Below are 21,322 nucleotides of genomic sequence, written 5' to 3'. Positions count from 1 at the left end.
ACCCCACCCAAATTGTAAGGAATGATGCTAAGTACGGAATGATCCCATCTCACAATTTACAAATTTTCCTAATTCCCACTATTGTAGCATTTGGAGGAAGCTTTGTGGAGGTAATAAAGTTTAGATGACTTCCAAAGGATAGTGCCTTCACATGGAATTAACTTCTTTATAAAAAAATGCACAGGACAAATGTCTTCATCTCTCCCCTCTCTGGCTCATTAGCACCTCTCTTGTTTACACTTAGGAAATCCCATGTCGGGACAGCTCAGTGAGAAGGCTGCTGTGTAAAACCAGAATATCGTGCCCCATCAGATACCCAGTTTACTAGCACCTTCGTCTTTGACTTCTTAACTTCTAGAACTAAGAAATTAATTTCTCTTGTATAAGTAACTCTAAGTTTTTTTATTTTTATTGTTATTATTATATTTTAACAACCTCAGAAAAGAAAAGCAGTTACATGGGTAAAGGTATATATAACAGATCCACACCGTCTGCTAGTGATTCAGTTCAGAGGACACCAATGATTTCCTCTAGAGTTGTACTGGAGATTGACCAAATGCCCTTGATGCCCACCCAAATCTTTTCAGAACTAATCATTCTTATGACTTCTGTCTCTAACTATCATAAGCTTCCTTTCTGAGAGTTTTCACTGGCTACCGACTCCTGCTCTACTCCAAGGGGTTTTTAAGTCTGATCCTCCAGAAACAACTGATTAAAGTTATGACTATCTAAACTAGGTACCTCGTTCTTCTATCATAATGCACCTGATATATGTACATTGTATCTCTAGCTCCTAAGTAAATGCCTTAGTGGCTTGTGATTCTAAATTAGTAACAATTCAACCCATGTTCTCTGTCCTCCCTTTCACTGACATATTTTGCTTACTCTTCTAAACTTCCTCCTTCAGAATACATAGAAATATATTAAAATGCTTGTCTGTAGGTCTACATAATGGTGAATCCAAAATGATACAATCTGGAAAAGGAAATAACATAGCTAAACCAGGCTTTGAGAGACACAAGAATCTGCCATTCTGTTTATGAACATCCCTCATGTGTGTGTGTGTGTGTGTGTGTGTGTGTGTGTGTGTGTGTGTGTGTGTGTGTGTGTGCTGGGTATTTGTTGATTTGCAGAAATTGAGCATTTGTTGTCTCCAGTAGAATCTCTTAGGTATTATTACCTTGCTCAAGTCACACATTTTTCCCAGCAGTTTTCCAGTTGTACTTATGATTTCTGTTTTGTTCCCTCACTGAGGCTTCCACAGACATTTATTTCCTTGTGAATCCTATTAAACTTAGTCTCAAAAATGTCACACATCACATTCTCAGTAGTGGAAATCCACATATGATTTGTGTTTCTAGCCTAAAGTTTTTTAGTGGGCTCCCAGAATCTTGGATATTGAGAATATCAGACATTCCTACAAACACAGTGAATTGATTTTGCTCTTTCTTTTTGAAGATCTTTGTGGGTTAGAGGCTTCCCAAGAACTCTATACTTCTCTTCTCTCTTCGGTATCTAACATTATTATCCTCTAGAAACTTCTCCAGTGTAGTGAGATACAAAGATCCATCACTAGTTCCATCATACCTCTCTTGAACACCCTAAGTTTTTGCATCATTATTATTATTGTTGACTCTATATTTTCAAGTTTTATTTTATGTGTGTGGGTGTTTTGCCTGCATGTATATGTACCACATATATGCAGTACCTAGGGTAGCCAGAAGAGAACATTAGTTCCCATGAACCTGAAGTTACAAGTGGTTGTGAGCCACCATGTGGGTGCTGGACATTGAATCCAGGTCTCGAAGACAAGTTAGAAGAGGATAATTTAGTCAAAGAAAATATTAAATCTAAAAAATAAATCCAGGCACTAAACATCCAGGAAATCTGGGACACTATAAAAAGACCAATCCTAATAATAACAGGTATAGAGAAAAAAAGAAGAAATCCAGGTCAAAGGCACAGGAAATATTTTTAGTAATTTTATAGCAGAAAATTCCCTCAATCTAAAGAATGAGATACCTATAAAAGGACAAGAGGCAAACAGACGGGACCAGAAAAGAAACTCTCCATGACATACAATAATCAAACACTAAATGTATAGAACAAAGAAAGGATATTAAAAGCTGCAAGAAAAAATATAAGACCGAGTCATAGTCCTATTAGAATAACACCTGACTTCTCAATGAAGATGCAGGAAGCCTGAAGGCCCTGGGTGGATGGTCTACAATCTCTGAGATGCTGGCACAGACTACTATACCCAGCAAAATTATAAATCACAGCCAAAAGCAAAACAAAACCTTTTCACAATAAAGACAAATTTAAGCAATTTTTGTCTACTAGTTCAGCTCTAGAGAAGGCACTAGTTGATACTATTTTTGCCAAATACCATATTATAAAGTTTTCATCAGTGTAAAGTAATGTAATTATTAGGAATTTGCCATCTATTCTAGGACTAAATGGATCTAAGTCATGGTCCATCAGCATGGTCCACATGTTTTAATTTTAACCTGGTGCCTCTGTCTCTGCCCTATAATGAAAACTGAAGAACATTCTGCTCAGCATTTCCCAGGGATGATTGTACAATTAAGATCCTGTCTCTTTATCAGATCCGAAAAGTTTCATAATGACTTACAACCATGCCCAACAAATAGAAATATATTATTAGAGTTCAACTGAAATGTAGTGTTCAGCCTAGTAAAAGAGAGATAAAACTTGAGAGTTACATACTTCCACATCCTAACTACTAGACAAAATGTAGCCTCATTATAGGATGTTAATGCCTAGAAGAAAAATTAGATGAGAGTTGAGCTTTGTACATCTGGTTATCTTTGAGCAGTTCCCTGTTATCTACCTTTTCATAGCTGCAGGGATGAAAACGTGGGGTGGAAGTCCCCAGTTAGATAAAGTTATCACCCATCTGAGACTTTTGTTCTGAGGACTTCTGTGCCTTGTGCTGCTGAACTGTGCTGGATGGGTTATGTATTACCACTCTGATTCTCACTAAAGCAACTCTCACTTCTGTTCTATCCCTTTTCTTTTCTAAATCAAGTCTTAGCAAAGCTGTACACTGAGCTGAGCAATGATCATTAAGATAAAATTCATGAATTGCAATTAATAATTTTAATTTCACTGTGCTCTCCTTAAGTGCTATGTTTTTTAAAATTCTCACAAAGAAATTAAAGGGAAAAATATTTAAGTACATACAAGTTAAAATCCAGGCATAATGAGTCCAAAGTAATTGAAATACACTACAGAGCTCTTCAAAGCTAAAAATATAAAAATCCACTATTTTATGTTGATTTAAATCATAAAGTCATCACTAGGTATTTACATACACATATATGTCCATAAAAATAATTAAAAGTAAAGAGGTCATGAATTTGTAAAGGAACAAGGATAGGTATTTGGTTTGGAAGAAGGAAAGGAAAGGTAGAAATGGTATAATGTTGTAATATAAAAAATCTTTTTAAATGTCTTTACAAAACACAGAATAATATCAGTTTCCTGCCTCTATCCCTAGATAACACGAAAAAGATAATCATTAAACCCTATAGCAGCTATCTCAAGTAAATTTTGCCCAAGGACTCACCCTCAGCAGGTCAGAGGAACTGCAGAGGAGGCATCAAGTCAACACAATTGCGTGTATACATACAGGAGACTTTTCTGAGGGCCAAAGCGTAATTTTTCATTTCTCTTTCTGTTGCTTGTTCCTACTCTGCTCTTCTTCTGTTCTGATTTTTCTTCTCCTTTCTAGTTGTTCTCCTTCTATTTCTTCCCCAATGTTTTTCTTCTATGTCTTTCTTGATGTATTCCTTCTACATCTTTCTTTCTATCTTTCTTATTTTTTCTTATCCCTTTTTTACCCCCAATAGAAAGATTTCTATGCAAGAATAAGATTATCTCACAACTACAAGTTACATATTCTCCAAAAACAAATTAAAATCTTTACACAGGAAGAAATCACATTATGATCACAAGTTACATGATTTTTAGAAGCCCACAAGTAGCTAGACATTTTTCTTTGTATTAATTTTCCCACCGTAACATCTTCACCCCAAAGCAATGATTCTTTTATAATTGATTAACAAAATTTTAAACAAGCCAAGTATATTTCAGCCAGTTCCTATTGAACTGGGAGGCAGCTGTTTGTGGTTACAAAGAAAGGATCAATCATTTTATTATTTATCTCAAAACATAATCTCACAAAAATATTAAAATAATCACAAAATTTTTATATATAACAAAATCAGTCATTTCTACTTTAAGTCTTCAGAGTACACACCCACTCATCAACATTTTTTTTAAAATCATACCAGGAAGCCGAGGACAAAATGGGTATAAGAAATTGACCTTTGGTCACCAACCTATCTTTAGAAAAAAAAAAAGGCACATCAGTTAGTAGCAAGTCCCTCACTCAACTATTAAAAGTGTGCCTTTTTTAAAACTTTAAATTATTCCCCAACATTTTTTACATCAAAACCATTAGCAAAAACATCTTAACCTAACTTTACTGATAATCTACATCTCTACATTCTTTCTAATGGTGGTGGTTGAATCATTAATTTGCTCTAGCAGCAATTCTCAGAAAAAGTCAATCACTATTATTGTAAGTACCATTGACACTGCCCAGGGAGGGTACAAAAACCCCCTTAGAGTTTTCATACAACCCATAGCTTATGAGGGACATGGTGTGGTCAAGGGTAATAAGCAGAGCTATGCTCAATAACATCATGAGGTTCTCGGGCTCTGTCTGTCTAAAACACACCCACTGTGAGTATATTGAGCAGTGCGTCATTTTCCATGAGTTCCAAAACTACTTGCTATAGATCTTGCATGGCCCCTGACAAAATTTGTATTTCATAACCCAGTGCTTAGGTTTACATAAGTTGATGGCAGAAACTGAATAAAGGGAAAGCCTGCTAAAGAAAATCTTCCGGGGTTGGGGATTTAGTTCAGTGGTAGAGCGCTTGCCTAGTAAGCACAAGGTCCTGGGTTCGGTCCTCAGCTCCAGAAAAAATAAAAAAAAAAAAAAGAAAAGAAAAAGAAAATCTTCCTAAGAGTCCTTCCATTCCTATTAGTTCATGTCTTGCTTACATATTTGCTATAGATTGGGAAATAATAAGCCAAGCATTCAAACATATGCATCTATGACACATTCAAACCACCAGTGTCTTAGCATCTTTGCCCCTTTGCAAAGGAAAGTGTCTTTCTATTCAAAACATTATCCTTTACTTTCATTGTTTTCATTATTTCACTCTCTCATTTCAGAAAGCAAGCACACTTCTCAAACTACTTACTAAATTGTTAAATCATGTGATTATTGATCTCAATTGTCAATTTGATCATACTGATAGATGCCTAGCACACTACCATACAACTCTGTGTACTTCTGACTCAGAAAGAATCAACTAAGGAAGAAAACCTGCCAAGAACATGAATATTACTTTCATAGTCTGGAAGCTCAGATGATTATAAAAGGACAAAGGAGAAAGACTTTGGTGTCCTTTTCTTTTTCTGATTCCTATCTCTCATGAGGTAGGCAGCTTTAGCCAAATGTGTCTGCTGCTATAATGCTGGGCTCCACTATGGGCACCAAATCATCATAACCAAGGACTATGGACCAAAACTTCTGACTCTGTGAGCCTCAATAAATCCTTCTCTTCTTAAGATGTTTCTTTATGGTATTCTGTCACAGTGATAAATATCTGTGTAACACACACTGTTTCTCTAACATCAACATAGTTTGTTAAAAGGGACGTTTAGACATTACTAAAACTATTAAATTCCTATTAATAAAGGTGATTGACATTACAAAAATTAGAAACCTTACAACTGTTATAATTAAGTCCCCAAACACTTCACTGTAGGATGTGTGTCTGTGTATCTATCTCTCTACTGGGCTGTGGAAGACAGCACATATTACAAAGTCAAGATTCAAACAAGACATGATGGCCTTCCGTGATGCTCTGAGACAGCAGTAGTGTTTGTTTGTTAGACCGAGAAGACGTACAATTCCTGACATGTATGACCAATTCCTTTTTGAAACTTCACACAAGCATCTTTCTGATAGCCTGATGGCTCTTTATTTAACAAAAGAAAATACAAAATTAATCTGAAACCAATGAAATAAACATCATAAACTATAATTACTAGCCCACGTCAAGAAGCAATGGCTCAAACCATTTTGCCAAGCCTATAGCTTAGTGAAACAGATGAGAGTCAATTAATATCTACTTGTCTTGAGAGAAGCTTCTATAACTCATTAGCCAAAATGCCTGAGACCTTCAATCTGAAAGCCAGATCTCAAGCTCATATGGCTGGTCACAGTTATTTCCAGAGATGCATTGGCTAGATTTGCCTTAACTGCATCATCTATTTGACTTGTTTTCCACATATTGGTGATATCGTCTTCTGTGTACTTCTATTTAAAGAAGCACACATCCTAAAACAAATGTTAAAGTGAAATAAATAAATATTAGTTTCAGAATGCAAGTTAGTAATATATAGTCATACTTGAGCTATTTTGTGATTTATTACAGTTTGTTATTTAAAATGTGTGAGTGCATACAATGCTATTTCTAACTGTTAAAAACAATCTCTCTCCCTCATCATGGTGTTAGGGAAGAGTATGAGATCTATAATGGCAGATAGGATAACTTCTGGAACATTTAGAGAGAGTTGAATTTTCCCAGCTTAAAAAAAAAAATCAGGTGAAGTCTCAGACAACTGTCAGAACAAATATTTCCTGAATCCTTTCACAGCCTCCAAACAGAGCTGACAGGGAACAGTTTTACAGAAATCAGCCAGTCTTTCTGAGCCAAAATTCTGACCTGGCTTTCTAAATACAATATTGAATGCACATAAAATAAGCCTCTGTCATACTTCTGCCCTTTGTTTATCCTTAAGAGTTGCTATGGCAATTTTCTAAACTCTAATTTTAATTTTAGTGTGGAACCTGTTGCTACACAAATGATCAAATTTGCAGTTATACTCCCATTGGAAAGAAGCATTGGCAACATGCAAATAATTAACAGTATTTCAGATTTATGTATCAAGTAGACTCATAATATAGTTAATATGTAAATTAGCAATATACCTGGCTATATCTACCTTGTTCAGTGATAATCTAAATTATACTACAGATTTAATTTATCTCTTTGTGACTGGTCACATACTCCAGTTTGAATGCATCCTTCGAGGTTATTGACTTGGGAACTTAATTGTCAAGGCAACAGTGATGAGAGGCTGGACTTCAAAGTGGTAGTTAGGTGATGAGGGGACTGGTGTTATGCTTGTTAAAGTGGAATCATTATGATAATTTCACTCTCAGAACAGTAAAAGTTCATTATGATGACAACATGGATTTGATATAAAAGTATGTTTGCCTTCACTTGGACATCCCTTTCTTCCTCCTCCCTCTGCTTCCTCTATCTTTCTTCTCTGCTCTTCTCTGTCTCTTACTGATACACTGTCTTAACCTTTTATCTTTTCTTGTGGGACAGTGCAGCAATAAATGCTGTAAAAGGTACACCTCTGATCTCCCATTTCACCAAAGCATGAAACAAATAAACTTCTAGAGTTTATAAATTATCCAGTCATTGGGCTTCTGTTACAGGAGCCCAAGATGGAAATGGCATCAAGTCGTGCTTGACTTCCTTAATAAGCAAAATATTTTTAAATACATCACACCTTCCACACCTTGATTCATTTGAAAGGTTTTTTTTTTCCTCAACCATGGTTAGTTTGCTTATTTAGGTTATTTCATAGACTTCTCTATTAGTATTATCTCTGTTTCTACACATTTTCATCTTTTTGCTTCCTTTTGGATATTGAGTCTGAAGGTCCCAGTAGCAGCTAGCATTATTTTATTGGTGATATGTTAAGACTTGGTGACACTAGAATGAATATCATCCTCTCCACTAGAATGATGCTATGTGGTTGGCAGGGAGGTCTTAGAACAGAGAGGAGGTATTCATGATACAAAGGCATAGGCAGGGAAACATTCTCTCAGCACATTGTAGTCATTCCAGTTTACTGCTCAACATAACATCTTTTTTTCTTGACAATCACATTCAGATACCCATACAAATACATTCCCAAATCAACATCAAATATATTTTAAAGTTGGCAATAATGATTTTCTTAGAATAATTTCTATGGTGCTTTTGTACCTAAACTGATGAATAATTATTTTAAGGATTTCTGTTGTTCCACTGATTTTTTTACTGTAATAAATAACTTATGCATTAAACATCCTTGAAAACAGCTTTGCTTTATTATCAGATCAGTTATTCCTACTTATGTTTGTAAATAAGAAGATATGCTAAAATGATTATATGCTTTTTACTTTTAATATAGCCAGCCAAATTGTTTTCTCTGTTAAAACTGATCACACTTCCTATAGAAGTTTATGAGGAAGTGAGATGACATTCAATAAGGGGCATAAAGCCAAATCACACAAAAGATTATCAACCTAAGAATTTAGGTTTATTGTGCATTCAATATCAACTACTAAAAGTTATTAAATAGAAATTAACTGATTTTTAAAATATTTCAAGACACACACTGATGCAAATGATGGATAAAGAGTTTAGAAAGGCAAGCATATTAAGAGAAAAAAGTTTTTAATGACAAATATCATTTTCTTTCAAATCATGAGAATATTATGAAACAGAATTGTAACATAATAGAGTTTCTCTGATTTTTTATTTTAATTTTTTTATTGAAAATAGATTCTTTGAGGCTGGAGAGATGGCTCAAAGGTTAAAAGCACTAACTGCTCTTCCAGAGGTCCTGAGTTCAATTCCCAGCAACCACATGGTGGCTCACAACCATCTATAATGAGATCTGGTGCCTTCTGGTGAGCAGGCATACAAGCAGGCAGAACATTGTACACATAATAAATAAATAAATAAATAAATAAATAAATAAATAAATAAATAAATAAATAAATATTTTTAAAAAATAGATCCTTTTCTTATACTATGCATCTGTACCACAGTTTCCCCTCCCTTCATTCTTCCCAGCTCACTCTCCTTTCCCTTCTCTGCCCGATCCACTCCCCATTTAGAAAAGAGCAGGCCTCAAAGAGACAACAACCAAACAGGATAAAAGAAGATACAGTAAAACAAGTCAAAACCCCTCATCTCATATTGAGGCTGGACAAAGCAACCCAATAGGAAGAAAAGAGTTCTAGAAGCATGCAAAAGTCAGAAAAACACCCACAAAACACCAAGCTAAGAGCCATAACACATGCAGAGGACCTGGTGCAGACCCATGCAGGAGTTATTATCATATCAGTTATTCCTACTTTAGGAGTCCCACAAAACACCAAGCTAAGAGCCATAACACATGCAGAGGACCTGGTGCAGACCCATGCAGGTCCCATATTTGCTATTTCAAGCTCTGTGAGCCCACATGAGCCCTGCTTAATTGATTCAGTGGGCCTGGTATCCTCCATCCCCTCTGACTTCTACAGCCTTTAATACCCCTCTTCTATGGGGATAAAAGTTAAAATAAAACTTCTCATTTTCATTGAATATGATATATATCAAGGGTTTATTTTAAATAACCTTCTAAAAAACGTAACTGTCAATAAAACACGTGAATATTAAGATGAGCAAGTAAATAAAATAAAAGTCAGTTTTGGTAGTCCGGTCTGAAGTAAATCTTTCATCTGTCGCATCCCCTCATGTGAAGGATATGTTGGTAACATTATCGGTAGCAGTCTCTGGTCTGTAAGCATGTATTCACATGTGTTTGTGTGTGTTCATCATCTCAGGGTTTATCTCATCAGACTGACATCCAGGACAATCTTCTCTAAGCATAAAAGCAGGCAGTGTAACTCAACAGAAGTAAAAATTCACTAAATAAGTAGGTGAATATTTGTGTCTAAAATAGCATCAAGCATCAGCACTAAGCCCTCGCCATGCTCCAATTGCTCTTCATTTCCATAACCGGGTAAGACATTCATAGTCACTTTCAGGATCTAAATGAAAGACTTTCGAGACTCCATTCCTTTAGAAATATATTTATACAAATTAATATATCACTCTTCTTTTTTATGCACTTGGATATCAGTATTGGGAAATTTCTAACAGAGAGTTCTTTTAAGCTGAGAACATGATTATAGTATGTAACTATCCCTTGACTACTGTAGAATTTAGTTTGTCCATCAAAATATAATTTATTTTCTAAATGACTTCTGCCTTCAGGCCATATTCATTTAAATAACTTGTCCAAGTGGTTAGAGGGAGATAAGAAATTATTATTATTACATTTGAATTAATTAAAATTGAAATATTGAACATAGTATATGATTGAATATGAAGTTAAGAAAAGAGTTTAAATGAATTTCTACTAAAGTTAAAATTGAATAGAGGATTGGTGAGTAGAAATTTTGATAATAAACTTATAGCTAGCACATTGGAAAATTCACAATAGTTGAGTGTTGGCTTTTTATATACCATAATATAAGGCCAAACTTACTAGTCACTGGCTAAAAATGAAACACAATAAAGATTTCCTATTCCTTAAAATGACTGAAAGTCCAGTGATTTACAGTTCATGAGAGTGGAAAAGCCAACTGATATATATCCTAAAGAGCAGGAGGTAAAATTTCCCCAAAGTCTTCCCAACTATACCCATGTAACTAAGCATATCTCCTTTTTAGAGTCATTATTTCACATGGCCAAAGTTGAAGGTGAAATTGATAAATGACATTAAATTGAAGAGAAGAGAGAGAAATCTGTGTAAACACAAGCCACAGAAAATCTTCCAGGTTTCAGAAACACATTTATAACAAATTCACATAGCTATTGTTGAGAGAGAAAAGATATTATCCTTCTAAAATTTCAAGAAGCTACACTGCCAAAGAAATTAATTCCTATACATTCTCTATACATTTGTAATTGTTTAATTCTTTTTTTTTTCTTTTTTTTTTTTTTTTTTGGTTTTTTCGAGGCAGGGTTTCGCTGTGTAGCTTTGCGCCTTTCCTGGAACTCACTTGGTAGTCCAGGCTGGCCTCGAACTCACAGAGATCCGCCTGCCTCTGCCTCCCGAGTGCTGGGATTAAAGGCGTGCGCCACCACCGCCCAGCTAATTGTTTAATTCTTAAAGCTACTAGTCGTCCATGCCTGTACCAGACATCTGTGACATATGTGACATCTACATATCATGGGTTTCAGTTAAGACCACCGAGGATAATGAACATGGATGAAACAGTCACTGTATAAGGCAGACAATGGCATGGGGGAAGGGGAAGGAAGCCAGAGGAGTGGGCCAGGAAGCAATGGTTGATTTCAGTTATGGACTGTGAGATTCCCATTCTTCTCAGTAGCTGAGGGCTTGCTTCTATTCCAGCATCCTATAAAGTGTGCCAAGGTCAGTTCTGACACACTGTTTTAAATCTATTTAAAACATTTCATGTACCTCACTGATGAAAACTAAATCCACTGCGCAAAATGTATTTTTAAAAATCTCAATTGACAAGAAACTCAAAAGTTATAAGAACAGATGATGAAGAGATATAGTTCAGAGAAATGACTGTGTGGGTGAGTTTGTGTTAGTAACTTATCCTAGAATAGATCCCATAAACTTAGGATCAGGTTAGTACTGATGGCCAAACCTTCTAGAGAAGTTCCAAATCTTGGGGCTGAAGATTATGCTCAGTGGGTGAAGGTACTTGCTGAATAAGCAGGAGAACTAGAATTCAGATCCCCAGTGTCTGCATAAAAGACAGGCATGGCCACATACACTTGTAACCAATGGGTTAGAGTAGGAAGGGGATACAAAGACAGAAGGATTCATGGGGCTGGCTGGCCAGCAAACCTAAATGAAAGGCAAGTACCACATTGAATGACAGACCCTGTATCAAGGGACTATGCTGAAAAAGTGATATATTACGAGCCCTGAGGTCCTGTATCCTTGATGGAGAAAACAGAAAAGTAACTTGCATTTCAAAGTATAGCAAAAGAATAGAGTGTCGAGAAGCAGAAATGGGTAGTTCTAATTTTGGACATGTCCCAGTGCCACCCTTGAACTATATAAATTCAAAGGAGAAACAAATAAAAGAGTAAAGCATTGAGACTTGATGGCTACTTGAGCTGCAGCCCAATTTTCAAAATCTCACTTCCATGGAACAGACCAAGCTCACAGGAAAGATCTATCTAATACCTGAAATAATGATAAAGTTTCAAAATATGCATGAATGCTCTAAACAGCCCCAAATAAACATAACAAAGATTCTGGGAATGGAATCCATATTTGACCTACCACTAAAGAAGAATCAGAGATCGTGGTGTGAAGAATATGAACGGATTGGTTTTCTACTTAAATAAAAAACAGTAACTCTCTCTGGGTGGTCCTCACAGGATCCGGTATGTTAATAGTATAATATCCCAATGTGTGTTACACAAACCAGAAACTCTCGGCACACAAACAGAATAACAATAAGCAAAGCAAACAGTAGCACCACCAACAACCAACCAATAAACAAAAAATCAAGAAAGGAGGATCAGACTTCAAGGGAAAAGAAAATGGACCTACCCCTACTAAATTTATTCCCCATGGGAGGCCTTACCTTCTTGTAGGGGGGAATGGGTGGTGGGCTGGGAGGGGGAGGTTGGAGGGGTGGGAGGAGGGAAGAGAGGCATCTTTCAATGGTATGTAAAATGAATAAAAAATTCTTAGTAAAAAAGAAAGAAAAAATAAAAAGAAATAGAAAAAAGAAAATCTAACTAGAAGAATGGTGGAGTCTAATGCCAAGATTAAGGAGGCTTTTAAAAGTAAGCAAAACATACCTTAAATTCAAGACAAAGTAAGAATTATTGGCAAAGAAATAAATACTGAAAAATTAAAAATTGAAAAATAACTGAAACAGAAACTCAATGAAATTTCAATAACTGAACTGAAGTAGCAGAGAATAATCAATCAGCTTGAAAGATCATTCAAACTACAAAGAAGAGAAAATGAACAGAGAATCAAGGACCTTTAAACAGTTTCATTCTATGCTACTAGTGACTAAAAGAAATGAAGAAATAGATTAGAGCAGAAATCATGTAAATAATGGTTGATACTTTCTTATAGTGGGAAATACAAATATTTATTGATTTAAAAATCTTCATAAATCTCACATAATAGTAATAATAGACTTCATTCAATCAATACAGAAAGGGAAGCAAGAAGGAAGGACAAATAACAGGAAGAATGTTTAATAAGGCATCATGGAGTCATATTATGTTAAAATTATACTTAATACGTAATATTTATTTATGTTTATATTTAATGAAATTATATCGCTTGAGCTGACAATGTTCCTCACAAAAGCCATAGACTATCTAACAGAAACTCCATTATCTGACATGAGAAACCTCTTTTTGAATTGATAGTCATGTAGTCTAAGTAATTCCCAAAACAATGTAGGTTATTGCTATTGTCTTGGTTTTCTCTTGGATATTGAAGATAGGTTTCTGTTGCTGAAAACACCACATACTTAGGACAGAGGGATCAGAAGATTCTAGTGGGATCTAACCTGAAAGCCTCCTTCCTATACTCTAGGTTTCACAATTCCAGAAGGTGCTATACAAACTGCCAAGAGAGGGTAGAAATCAGCAGTTCTATCCAGATGTGGCAACTATGAACCACAACAATGACAAGTATGGAAAATATCCATAAAGGTGCAATAATGGTACTCACAAATTGATGGGAGTGAACAAATGTCTAATAGGACTTAAGGCCCTGCTCATCAGAAAAGAAATCATTCCTGGTACTAAGAAAACTGATCATCTTCCAGTGACTAATAAGGTAATGGATCTTAAAGGAGGAGCTACTGCCATCACTTTATTAGACCCCCAAAATAATGCCTAACAGCATTCTAAAACTGATCCTTATACTAACCCACAGATAAATGTGCCTCTTACCCACTCACCAAAGAAGATTCTCTTTGCAGCAAGAAGAAACCAATACTGAAAACCACAACTGGCCATAACACAGGGATCAACACCTACAACTCAGGGAATAATACAGCAATCAGGGTTGGAAGACTATTGAAGACAAAGGACATGATGATTGGGAGAGACTGTGTCTCCTAGAAAAAGGAGGGGAAGCTACATCCACATCTACAACGCCTCAACCATGTAGCTGCCTAAAAAAGACTTGAGCAAGGACAATACCAACAGACATTCTAATGTAGAAGGTTAAAATGCCACAGGGCCCACCCCCAGAGAGAAAAACAGACAACAAATGACTTCTGAGAGAGAGAATTAGTCTCTACCAGGAATGAACCCCCTAACTGACTATCCAATCAAAAACATTGTAAATAAAAAAAAGAAGAAATTCTTTTAGAAGTTTTTCACACAAAAGAAAAATATTCAAGATGTCAAATAGAAATTTAATAATGGAGGAAAAATTAAATCAATTTCTGCTTGAAAAGGCTACTTTTCTCTTTTTATTTCTTGAAAATATATAGAAGATTTAGTGGTGGCACACATGCCTTTAATCCCAGCAGGAAGATCTCTGAGTTTGAGACCAACATTGTCTAAAAAGAAAGAAAAAGAAAAAGAGAATCCCTGTCTTGAAGGGAAAAACAAAAACAATAAAAAAGGAAAACATAAAGAAGATTTAATAGTAAATGTTATATTACACCATTGTTTGATAGGGCATACAGTGTGTGTCTATATAATTTGAATAACAACTGTGTAGGTCAGTGAGAGGAGATATAGAGGAGGAATACATGGGTGAAATATCATGTAATTTACTCAACTGATAAATAATTATAAGTATTAACCATGAAAGGTCATTTTATCTATTCTTATTCCTAGAGCTTATAGAAACCTTAATGATATAACAAATAAAAGTTGATTCTAATATAAACTGCCTATAAGAAAGACACATTAAATAAAATGAGACAGATTAGAAGTAAATGGATGAAGAAAAATGTCTCATTAAAAAGTATAAGGTCAGAGCTATTGGAGAAGCTACATTCCCATTATGTAAAATAGGCTACAAGATGAAATGCATCACCTAAGATAAAGAGGCTTATTCCAGGATGCTGATGATAAACTGTCATATGAGCTTACCAATCATATGTGTACAGGTACTACCAGAACTTCAAAATAGTGAGAAAAAAAACTGGCGGAATTTTACAATGAAGATTACAGTGCAACCATGACACAACACTTCAGCACACCTGTCTCCACAATTGTTTGTGTAATTTAATTAAAACTTAGTATAGAAAAACTAAAATTTAAGTATAATAGAGGTTTATAAAGCATACCTAACAAATGCAGAACAAATGTTCAGTTTATGGCCATAATGTTTATTCAAAGAGTGGGATAAATGGCTGCTGTGGAATAATCTTTGTACACTTTAAATGTGCATGACACTCATTGTTAATAAAAAAGATGATTGGCTGATAGTTGCACAGGAAAAGATTGAGTGAGACATCCTCACATAGAAAGAATTCTGGGGCCCCGGACTTCCCTTTTGGAGCACAGGTGAGTGCCCTTCCTTGCCCCGGACCCCATCCCTGGGCACCAGCCACTCCGGGGAAGACCTGCCCAACTTGGCCCCAGGTTCTGGCCACCAGGCAGGTTCCCTGCTAGTCCCACCAGGAAGGATCCCCTTCTCCAAGACCCCTGGCAGACCCTGCAGTCTCTGCGCCCTGCCCCCACGCCCATCCGCCTGAGCCCCAAGCCTCTTCCTGAGACTTAGAGGCCAGCCCCCAGCTCCCATCTTGGCCCGGACTTCTCTTCTGGAGAGAGAGAGAGAGAGAGAGAGAGAGAGAGAGAGAGAGAGAGAGAGAGGAACTCCCATCCTGCCCCGGACTTCCCTTCTGGAGCAGGAGAGAGAGAGAGAGAGAGAGAGAGAGAGAGAGAGAGAGAGAGAGAGAGAGAGAGAGAGAGAGAGAGAGAGAGAAGAGCTCCCATCCTGCCCCGGACTTCCAATTTGGACAAGAGAGCTCCCATCTGGACAAGAGAGAGAGACTTCCGGAATCTGTCAGCTCTGTCTGAACCAAGTGTGCGGATAAGGCCAAGAACGAACCACAAGGAGATGGGCAGACGTCAAGGCAGAAACATATACAACAAAATGAATAGCAATACAGCATCACCAGGCCCTAGCCTTCCTCCAACACCTAGACCTGAACATCAGAAATTGGAAGAAGCAGAAGAAAACAGCCTTATGAATGACATCATGAAGAAGCTAGAGGCTTGTGTAGAGGAAAGGACAAAAAAATGTGAAGAACGCTGTAAACAACTAGAGGAAAGGGCAAACAAATTAGAAGAAATCAATAAAGTCCTGGAAGAAAACAATAAAGTACTGAGAGAAAATCAAGAAAAATCAATGAAACAAATGAAGGAAACAGTCCAAGACCTGAAAAGGGAAACAGAAAAAATGAAGAAGACACAAACAGAGGGAATGCTGGAAATAGAAAATCTGAGTAAACGATTGGGAACTTCAGATGCAAGTATAATCAACAGAATGCAAGAGATGGAAGAGAGGATCTCTAGCGTTGAAGATACAGTAGAAGAAATACATTCATCAGTCAAAGAAAACACTAAAGCCAACAAAGTCATGAACCAAAATGTCCAAGAAATTTGGGACACCATGAAAAGACCAAACCTATGAATAATAGGGGTCGAAGAAGGAGAAGAATACCAACTCAAGGGCACAGAAAATATATTCAACAAGATCATAGAAGAAAACTTTCCCAACTTAAAGAAGGAAATGCCTATGAAGATACAAGAAGCTTATAGAACACCAAACAGACTAGACCCCCCAAAATTCCCCTCACCATATAATAGTTAAACAACTAAACGTACAGAATAAAGAAAGAATATTAAGAGCAGCAAAAGAAAAAGGCCAAGTGACATATAAAGGCAAACCCATCAGAATAACACCCGATTTCTCAATGGAGACTTTGAAAGCCAGAAGGACCTGGACAGATGTAATGCAGACACTAAGAGACCATGGATGTCAGCCTAGACTAATATACCCAGCAAAACTTTCAATCACCATAGATGGAGTGAACAAGACATTCCATGACAAAGCCAGATTTAAACAATACTTATCCACAAACCCAGCCCTACAGAAAGCACTAGAAGGAAAATTCCAACCTAAGGAAGTCAGATACACCCTCAAAAACACAGGCAACAGATAAAGCCACAGCAGTAAACCCCAACGTATAGAAGTACACACACATCACCACCAAAAAATAACAGGAATGAACAATCACTGGTAATTAATTTCCCTCAATATCAATGGACTTAATTCACCTATAAAAAGACATAGGCTTACAGAATGGATACGAAAGCAGGACTCATCTTTCTGCTGCACACAAGAAACACATCTCAAATTCAAAGATAGACACTACCTAAAAATAAAAGGCTGGGAAAAGACTTTCCAATCAAATGGTCTTAAGAAACAAGCGGGTGTAGCCATCCTGATATCCAGCAAAATAGACTTCAAACTAAAATCAATCAAAAGAGATCAAGAAGGGCATTATATACTCATCACAGGAAAGATCCACCAAGATGAAGTCTCAATTCTGAATATTTATGCCCCAAACACAAGGGCACCCACATATGTAAAAGAAACATTACTAAAGCTTAAATCACATATAAACCCCCACACATTAATAGTGGGAGACCTCAACACCCCACTTTCACCAAAGGACAGATCTCCCAAATTGAAACTTAACGGAGAAATAAAGAACTTAACTGATGTCATGACTCAAATGGACTTAATCGATATTTACAGAACATTCCATCCTAACAAAAAAGAATATACCTTCTTCTCAGCACCCCATGGAACCTTCTCTAAAATCGACCACATACTTGGCCACAAAACAAATCTAAACAGATACAAAACAATTGGAATAACCTCCTGTGTTCTATCAGACCACCATGGTCTAAAGTTGGATTTCAACAGCAAAAACTACAGAAAACCTACAATCTCATGGAAACTGAATAATACCCAACTGAATCACCAATGGGTTAAGGAAGAAATAAAGAAAGAAATTAAAGACTTCCTAGAGATCAATGAAAATGAAGACACCACATATCCAAACCTATGAGACACTATGAAAGCAGTACTAAGAGGGAAATTCATAGCACTAAATGCCCACATAAATAAGTTGGAGAAATCTCACACTAGTGACTTAACAGCACACCTGAAAGCTCTAGAACAAGAAGAAGCAAAGTCTCCCAGGAAAAATAGACGCCAGGAAATTATCAAAGTGAGAGCTGAAATCAATAAAATAGAAACAAAGAGAACAATACAAAAAATTAATGAAACAAAGAGTTGGTTCTTTGAGAAAATCAACAAGATAGACAAGACCTTATCCAAACTAACCAAAAGACAGAGTGAGAGCATCCAAATCAACAAAATCAGAAATGAAAAGGGGGACATAACAACAGACATTGAGGAAATCCAGAGAATCATCAGGTCATACTTCAAAAACCTCTATTCGACAAAACTGGAAAACCTAAAAGAAATGGATAACTTTCTGGATAGGTACCACATACCTAAGTTAAATCAAGACCAGATAAACTATTTAAATAGTCCAATATCCCCTAATGAAACAGTCATTAAAAGTCTCCCAACCAAAAAAAGCCCAGGACCAGATGGTTTCAGTGCAGAATTCTACCAGATCTTCAAAGAAGAGTTAATACCAATACTCTCTAAATTGTTCCACACAATAGAAACAGAAGGAACATTACCAAACTCCTTCTATGAGACTACAATTACCCTGATTCCTAAACCAAACAAGGATACAACAAAGAAAGAGAACTACAGACCGATCTCCCTCATGAACATTGATGCAAAAATACTCAATAAAATACTGGCAAACAGACTCCAAGAACACATCAAAACAATTATCCACCATGATCAAGTAGGTTTCATTCCAGGGATGCAAGGGTGGTTCAACATACAAAAGTCCGTCAATATAATACACCATATAAACAAACTCAAAGAAAAAAAACCACATGATCATCTCACTGGATGCAGAAAAGGCATTTGACAAAATCCAACACCCCTTCATGATAAAGGTCTTGGAGTGATCAGGAATACAGGGAACATACCTAAACATAATAAAGGCAATTTACAGCAAGCCAACAGCCAACATCAAATTAAATGGAGAGAAGCTCAAAGCGATTCCACTAAAATCAGGAACGAGGCAAGGCTGTCCACTCTCCCCATACTTATTCAATATAGTACTTGAAGTTCTAGCCAGAGCAATAAGACAACATAAGGAGATTAAGGGGATACAAATTGGAAAGGAAGAAGTCAAGCTTTCCCTATTTGCAGATGACATGATAGTATACTTGAGCGACCCCAAAGATTCCACCAAGGAACTGATACAGCTTATAAACACCTTCAGCAACATAGCAGGATACAAGATCAACTCAAAAAAATCAGTAGCCCTCCTATATACAATGGACAAAGAAGCGGAGAAGGAAATTAGAGATACATCACCCTTTACTATAGCCACAAATGACATAAAATACCTTGGGGTAACACTAACCAAGCAAGTGAAGGACCTATATGACAAGAATTTAAGTCCCTGAAAAAAGAAATTGAAGAAGATGTCAGAAAATGGAAAGATCTCCCATGCTCATGGATAGGCAGGACTAACATAGTAAAAATGGCAATCTTACCAAAAGCAATCTACAGATTCAATGCAATCCCCATCAAAATACCAACACAATTCTTCACAGACCTGGAAAGAGTAATACTCAACTTCATATGGAAAAACCAAAAACCCAGGATAGCCAAAGGAATCCTGTACAATAACACAACCTCTGGAGGCATCACGATCCCTGACTTCAAGCTCTACTATAGAGCTACAGTAATAAAAACAGCTTGGTACTGGCATAAAAACCAACACGTGGACCAATGGAATCGAATTGAAGACCCTGACATTAATCCACACACCTATGAACATATAATTTTTGACAAAGAAGCCAAAAGTGCACAATGGAAAAAAGAAAGCATCTTCAACAAATGGTGCTGGCAAAACTGGATATCAACATGTAGAAGGTTGCAAATAGATCCATATCTATCACCGTGCACAAAACTTAAGTCCATGTGGATCAAGGACCTAAACATAAATCCAGCTACTCTGAACCTGCTAGAAGAGAAAGTAGGAAGTAGTCTTGAATGCATTGGCATAGGAGACCACTTCCTAAATAGAACACCAGTAGCACAGACTCTGAGAGAAACAATCAATCAATGGGACCTCTTGAAACTGAGAAGCTTTTGTAGAGCAAAGGATACGGTCAACAAGGCAAAGCGACAGCCTGCAGAATGGGAAAAGATCTTCACCAACCCCACATCTGACAGAGGAATGATATCCAGAATATATAAGGAACTCAAGAAATTAGACATCAAAATGCCCAACAGTCCAATTAAGAAATGGGCTATAGAACTAAACAGAGAATTCTCAACAGAGGAAACTCAAATGGCCGAAAGACATTTAAGGAATTGCTCAACATCCCTAGTCATCAGGGAAATGCAAATCAAAACAACTCTGAGATACCACCTTACGCCTGTCAGAATGGCTAAGATCAAAAACACTGAAGACACCTTATGCTGGAGAGGATGTGGAGCTAGGGGAACTCTCCTCCACTGCTGGTGGGAATGCAAGCTTGTACAACCACTTTGGAAATCAATATGGCGCTTTCTTAGAAAATTGGGAATCCATCTCCCCCAAGATCCAGCTATACCACTCTTGGGCATATACCCAAGGAATGCTCAACCACACCATAAGAGCACTTGTTCAGCTATGTTCATATCAGCATTGTTTGTAATAGCCAGAACATGGAAACAACCTAGATGCCTTTCAACTGAAGAATGGATAAACAAAATGTGGTACATATACACAATGGAATACTACTCAGCAGAGAAAAACAATGACATTATGAGGTTTGTAGACAAATGGATGGATCTAGAAAAAATCATCCTGAGTGAGGTAACCCAGACTCAGAAAGACAAACATGGTATGTACTCACTCATAGCAGGATACTAGATGTGGAACAAGGATGACTTGTCTGCTACTCACATCACCAGGGAGGCTACCTAGAAAACAGGACCCCAAGAAAGACACAGGGATCGCCCAATGACAGAGAAATGGAATGAGATCTACATGAACAGCCTGGACATGAGTCGGGGTAGTGAAAGGCGAGGGTCGAGGGAAAGAGAGCTTGGGGTAGCGGGAGATCCCAGCTGGATCAACAACAGAGAGGGAGAACAAGGAATAGGAGACCATGGTAAATGAAGACCACATGAGAATAGGAAGAAGCAAAGTGCTAGAGAGGCC

The sequence above is a fragment of the Peromyscus californicus genome, unplaced genomic scaffold, assembly GCF_007827085.1.
Source record: "Peromyscus californicus insignis strain IS unplaced genomic scaffold, ASM782708v3 Scaffold_17__1_contigs__length_78620276, whole genome shotgun sequence".
In the NCBI taxonomy this organism is placed as follows: domain Eukaryota; kingdom Metazoa; phylum Chordata; class Mammalia; order Rodentia; family Cricetidae; genus Peromyscus; species Peromyscus californicus.
Note: the sequence above shows the minus strand (reverse complement) of the source record.